The 5,000-nt window shown below is 63.4% G+C and overlaps 2 non-coding genes and 2 pseudogenes across 2 annotated transcripts; 2 read left to right on the top strand and 2 right to left on the bottom strand.

Moving 5' to 3' along the window:
• The window catches only part of LOC113563499, a 4,219-nt pseudogene extending 3,055 nt beyond the window's left edge, over positions 1-1,164 (bottom strand).
• Positions 1,165-1,966: 802 nt separating this feature from the next.
• LOC113563497 lies at positions 1,967-2,121 on the bottom strand. Its single transcript, XR_003407474.1, has one exon. It is a non-coding gene; the product is annotated as a 5.8S ribosomal RNA (ribosomal RNA).
• A 1,008-nt stretch (positions 2,122-3,129) lies between these two features.
• Positions 3,130-3,284, top strand: LOC113563496. The gene has a single exon (XR_003407473.1). It is a non-coding gene; the product is annotated as a 5.8S ribosomal RNA (ribosomal RNA).
• An 802-nt stretch (positions 3,285-4,086) lies between these two features.
• Positions 4,087-5,000, top strand: part of LOC113563498 — a 4,218-nt pseudogene continuing 3,304 nt past the window's right edge.

Genomic DNA, 5,000 nt, shown 5'->3' with positions numbered 1-5,000 from the left:
AGGGTTTCCCCTGACTTCGTCCTGACCAGGCATAGTTCACCATCTTTCGGGTCCCAACGTGTACGCTCTGGGTGCGCCTCTCCTCGCGATGAGGGCGAGACGCCCCGGGAGTGCGGAGCCGCATCGCGACGCGGCCCATCCTCCCTCGGTCGGCGGCCAGGGCCGACCTTCACTTTCATTGCGCCTTTAGGTATCGCTAGTCCCAATGACTCGCGTACATGTTAGACTCCTTGGTCCGTGTTTCAAGACGGGTCCTAAGAGTACCCAAAGCAGTAGCGTCGCCGACCGGTAGACTCGCGGCGCGGGGCCGCGAGGGCAAGGCCTGTCGAAGGTTACACCGTACAGCTAACAGCGGACCAGGACCGGGGACGGCGCTGGGTCCGTACCTCCGGGTGCCGTGGCGCTCGCTTGCGACGGGCTCGACGCGCGCGTGGCGCGGCCTGGTACCGTTTCGCATACCGCCGGGCAGCCGGCCGGGCGACCGGGGGTTTGCCGCGTGCCGTTTTACCGGCGACGCGTCAGTCTTACCACCCGGGCCGTAGACCGACACCCAGCGGGTCGCGACGTCCTACTAGGGGAGAAGTGCACGACGACGGACGCCGGACATCGGCGCACGGTAGCGTGCCCGCGCTAGGGCCGAGGTTATCGGCACCGCGGGACATCGCCCACCGACGCGAAGCCAGCGCCGCTGACGATGAATCTCCCCGTTCGATCTTTTGGGTTTCTTAGGTTTACCCCTGAACGGTTTCACGTACTCTTGAACTCTCTCTTCAAAGTTCTTTTCAACTTTCCCTCACGGTACTTGTTCGCTATCGGTCTCGTGGTCGTATTTAGCCTTAGATGGAGTTTACCACCCACTTAGAGCTGCACTCTCAAGCAACCCGACTCTAAGGAGAGATCCTCCCGCGGCGCGCCTCGGTCGCTACGGGCCTGGCACCCTCTGCGGGTAAGTGGCCCCATTCAAGATGGACTTGGACGCGAAGCGACGCCACGGGATAAGCGGACCCTCCCGAACACCACATTTCCCTGCGGCGGAACCGCGGGATTCGGTGCTGGGCTCTTTCCTGTTCGCTCGCCGCTACTAAGGAAATCCTGGTTAGTTTCTTTTCCTCCGCTTAGTAATATGCTTAAATTCAGCGGGTAATCTCGCCTGCTCTGAGGTCGTCAGAGTTAATTCGAATTCGACGTGCGCGGGCGCGGGCACGCGCGCGTTCAGCGACGCGGCACGCGCGCACCGGCACTCGATATATACGAGTGCAACACCGTGTGTCGCACGGGACGCAGCACTACGAGAAACGGATTCCAACACGATTTCGAGTATTCGAGTATTCGACTTTGGCGTGTCGGCGGCGCTTCTGGCGGGCGAGAGTGGGCGACGATCCCAAACCGCCGCGCGCCTCGCGCGCGAGCAACGCGACCGTCTTCGACGTGCCGGGTCCTCTGCTCGATCGAGATCGAGAAGTACCTCCCTTCTCTCCTTCGCGCTCTACACGGACGCGTCAGCGTCGTCGGCGCCCTTCGGAGAGCGTGTACACCTTCGTGGACTCCGGACACGCGGTCGGCTCGCGCGCGTGCGCTCGTTCGTGAACGACAAGCGCCGCGCGACTTCCGTTCCTCCGTGTCTCGCGTGCGTCTGTCTGTTCTAAGACGCACACGTCGTAACCGTGCGTGTGGTGGTGGGCGGCGGCGGCGGCGGCGGGTTGGCGCGGATTCTCCTCGTTGCCGTCGCGGGCACGCGACACTGCGCAACGTCTTTCACCTCGTCCAACGCACACGCCACACCTTTCCCACCTCCTTCAACACACTTCTTTCCTCGTATTACTCATTTGAGACGACGCCGAGGGTAGACCGCGCGCGCGCTGGCGCCTCTGGTCCGTAGCCTCTCGGCGAAACGTCCAACGATCGCTCGTACGCCGGTCGCGCCGGGGCGCGACCGCTGGCGCAAGCAGTCTTCGTTTCGCTGAAACGACCCTCAGCCAGGCGTGGTCCGGGAATTGTATCCGTGGACCGCAATGTGCGTTCGAAATGTCGATGTTCATGTGTCCTGCAGTTCACAAGTTGACGCGCAATTAGCTGCGTTCTTCATCGACCCACGAGCCAAGTGATCCACCGTTCAGGGTAGTAGTTTGTGTACACACGTTTGTTGCGTGTCTCTCTTACAGATCGTCTCTGAGTGATTGAGCTTTCGAAGGCCCTTCGATCAGCCTGGCCGCGCGTCCGAGCGACGCGCGGGCCGCCGCCCCCGTGGCTACACGGGGACCGCGGCACGTAAAAGTTTGCCGCGCGCGACCGACGCGTACGGGAGATCCGCACGGTCGGTGCACGCGGGGTTGGAGTGCGGCCCGTCGCCGCGCGTCCGAGACCCGTCCCGAGATCCGTCGTGCAGCAACGCGGCATTCGCCGCGCGCGCGCGCACGACCCTCTCGCACGGCTGTCTCTCTTTGCGCGTTGGCTAAGAGCGCGATCGCTAAGAGCGTCTCTCCTCACCAGGGTCTCGCGCGGTCTCACGAGACCACCGAGTACGCCGTGGTGGAGAGCCGGGGCGGAAGTTTCTTTCAAAAACCATCGGGCGTGTGAGAGCCCTCACGCGGGCGGCGCGTATCGCATTCGAGTGTTCAAAGTAGGCTTTTCGCTTCGTTCGACACGCCGCGGAGCACGGCCCCCCGCCGATGCAACGCCCGCCCGGCCCACACGCCCGAGGTTTGGACTCCGCCCCGGCTCCCACCCGGCGTACTCGGTGTCTCGTAGACGCGCGAGACCCTGGTGAGGAGAGACGCTCTTAGCGATCGCGCTCTTAGCCAACGCGCAAAGAGAGACAGCCGTGCGAGAGGGTCGTGCGCGCGCGCGCGGCGAATGCCGCGTTGCTGCACGACGGATCTCGGGACGGGTCTCGGACGCGCGGCGACGGGCCGCACTCCAACCCCGCGTGCACCGACCGTGCGGATCTCCCGTACGCGTCGGTCGCGCGCGGCAAACTTTTACGTGCCGCGGTCCCCGTGTAGCCACGGGGGCGGCGGCCCGCGCGTCGCTCGGACGCGCGGCCAGGCTGATCGAAGGGCCTTCGAAAGCTCAATCACTCAGAGACGATCTGTAAGAGAGACACGCAACAAACGTGTGTACACAAACTACTACCCTGAACGGTGGATCACTTGGCTCGTGGGTCGATGAAGAACGCAGCTAATTGCGCGTCAACTTGTGAACTGCAGGACACATGAACATCGACATTTCGAACGCACATTGCGGTCCACGGATACAATTCCCGGACCACGCCTGGCTGAGGGTCGTTTCAGCGAAACGAAGACTGCTTGCGCCAGCGGTCGCGCCCCGGCGCGACCGGCGTACGAGCGATCGTTGGACGTTTCGCCGAGAGGCTACGGACCAGAGGCGCCAGCGCGCGCGCGGTCTACCCTCGGCGTCGTCTCAAATGAGTAATACGAGGAAAGAAGTGTGTTGAAGGAGGTGGGAAAGGTGTGGCGTGTGCGTTGGACGAGGTGAAAGACGTTGCGCAGTGTCGCGTGCCCGCGACGGCAACGAGGAGAATCCGCGCCAACCCGCCGCCGCCGCCGCCGCCCACCACCACACGCACGGTTACGACGTGTGCGTCTTAGAACAGACAGACGCACGCGAGACACGGAGGAACGGAAGTCGCGCGGCGCTTGTCGTTCACGAACGAGCGCACGCGCGCGAGCCGACCGCGTGTCCGGAGTCCACGAAGGTGTACACGCTCTCCGAAGGGCGCCGACGACGCTGACGCGTCCGTGTAGAGCGCGAAGGAGAGAAGGGAGGTACTTCTCGATCTCGATCGAGCAGAGGACCCGGCACGTCGAAGACGGTCGCGTTGCTCGCGCGCGAGGCGCGCGGCGGTTTGGGATCGTCGCCCACTCTCGCCCGCCAGAAGCGCCGCCGACACGCCAAAGTCGAATACTCGAATACTCGAAATCGTGTTGGAATCCGTTTCTCGTAGTGCTGCGTCCCGTGCGACACACGGTGTTGCACTCGTATATATCGAGTGCCGGTGCGCGCGTGCCGCGTCGCTGAACGCGCGCGTGCCCGCGCCCGCGCACGTCGAATTCGAATTAACTCTGACGACCTCAGAGCAGGCGAGATTACCCGCTGAATTTAAGCATATTACTAAGCGGAGGAAAAGAAACTAACCAGGATTTCCTTAGTAGCGGCGAGCGAACAGGAAAGAGCCCAGCACCGAATCCCGCGGTTCCGCCGCAGGGAAATGTGGTGTTCGGGAGGGTCCGCTTATCCCGTGGCGTCGCTTCGCGTCCAAGTCCATCTTGAATGGGGCCACTTACCCGCAGAGGGTGCCAGGCCCGTAGCGACCGAGGCGCGCCGCGGGAGGATCTCTCCTTAGAGTCGGGTTGCTTGAGAGTGCAGCTCTAAGTGGGTGGTAAACTCCATCTAAGGCTAAATACGACCACGAGACCGATAGCGAACAAGTACCGTGAGGGAAAGTTGAAAAGAACTTTGAAGAGAGAGTTCAAGAGTACGTGAAACCGTTCAGGGGTAAACCTAAGAAACCCAAAAGATCGAACGGGGAGATTCATCGTCAGCGGCGCTGGCTTCGCGTCGGTGGGCGATGTCCCGCGGTGCCGATAACCTCGGCCCTAGCGCGGGCACGCTACCGTGCGCCGATGTCCGGCGTCCGTCGTCGTGCACTTCTCCCCTAGTAGGACGTCGCGACCCGCTGGGTGTCGGTCTACGGCCCGGGTGGTAAGACTGACGCGTCGCCGGTAAAACGGCACGCGGCAAACCCCCGGTCGCCCGGCCGGCTGCCCGGCGGTATGCGAAACGGTACCAGGCCGCGCCACGCGCGCGTCGAGCCCGTCGCAAGCGAGCGCCACGGCACCCGGAGGTACGGACCCAGCGCCGTCCCCGGTCCTGGTCCGCTGTTAGCTGTACGGTGTAACCTTCGACAGGCCTTGCCCTCGCGGCCCCGCGCCGCGAGTCTACCGGTCGGCGACGCTACTGCTTTGGGTACTCTTAGGACC

The sequence above is a fragment of the Ooceraea biroi genome, unplaced genomic scaffold (assembly GCF_003672135.1).
Source record: "Ooceraea biroi isolate clonal line C1 unplaced genomic scaffold, Obir_v5.4 UnassembledTig3, whole genome shotgun sequence".
NCBI classification, from domain to species: Eukaryota; Metazoa; Arthropoda; class Insecta; order Hymenoptera; family Formicidae; genus Ooceraea; species Ooceraea biroi.
Note: the sequence above shows the minus strand (reverse complement) of the source record. Positions and strands in the feature narration are given on the sequence as shown.